The sequence below is a fragment of the Haliaeetus leucocephalus genome, unplaced genomic scaffold (assembly GCF_000737465.1).
Source record: "Haliaeetus leucocephalus isolate CR32 unplaced genomic scaffold, Haliaeetus_leucocephalus-4.0 Scaffold41, whole genome shotgun sequence".
Lineage (NCBI taxonomy): Eukaryota > Metazoa > Chordata > Aves > Accipitriformes > Accipitridae > Haliaeetus > Haliaeetus leucocephalus.
Window position 1 is genome coordinate 2846908 of NW_010972477.1, and position 203 is coordinate 2847110.

The 203-nt window shown below is 76.8% G+C and overlaps 2 protein-coding genes across 4 annotated transcripts in view; one reads left to right on the plus strand and one right to left on the minus strand.

The window, feature by feature from the left end:
* HSBP1L1 (heat shock factor binding protein 1-like 1) overlaps window positions 1-203 on the minus strand; it is a 15296-nt gene that overhangs the window by 14588 nt on the left and 505 nt on the right. The gene's annotated exons all lie outside the window — the stretch shown is intronic.
* Window positions 7-203, plus strand: part of PQLC1 (PQ loop repeat containing 1) — a 68147-nt gene continuing 67950 nt past the window's right edge. For all 3 annotated transcript variants that reach the window (XR_774955.1, XM_010576987.1, XM_010577000.1), the window contains exon 1: window positions 7-22. The gene's annotated coding sequence lies outside the window, so the exon portion shown is untranslated. The remainder of the gene's footprint in view (window positions 23-203) is intronic.

Sequence of the window (203 nt, forward strand, 5' to 3'; positions counted from 1 at the left end):
GCGGCCGGAGCTCGGGGAGCAGGTGGGGAGGCGGGGAGGGAGACAGGGGAGACTCGCGTGGCTCCGGATGAGCGGGGCGCGGCGGGGAACCGCGGGCGGGTGAGGGAGGTTCCCTCAGAGAAACGACCCGGGGGCGGCCTGTGTCCGCGCTCTCCCCGCGCCTCAGCGGCGGCGGGAGGGAGGTCGGTCGGTCGGTCGGTCTC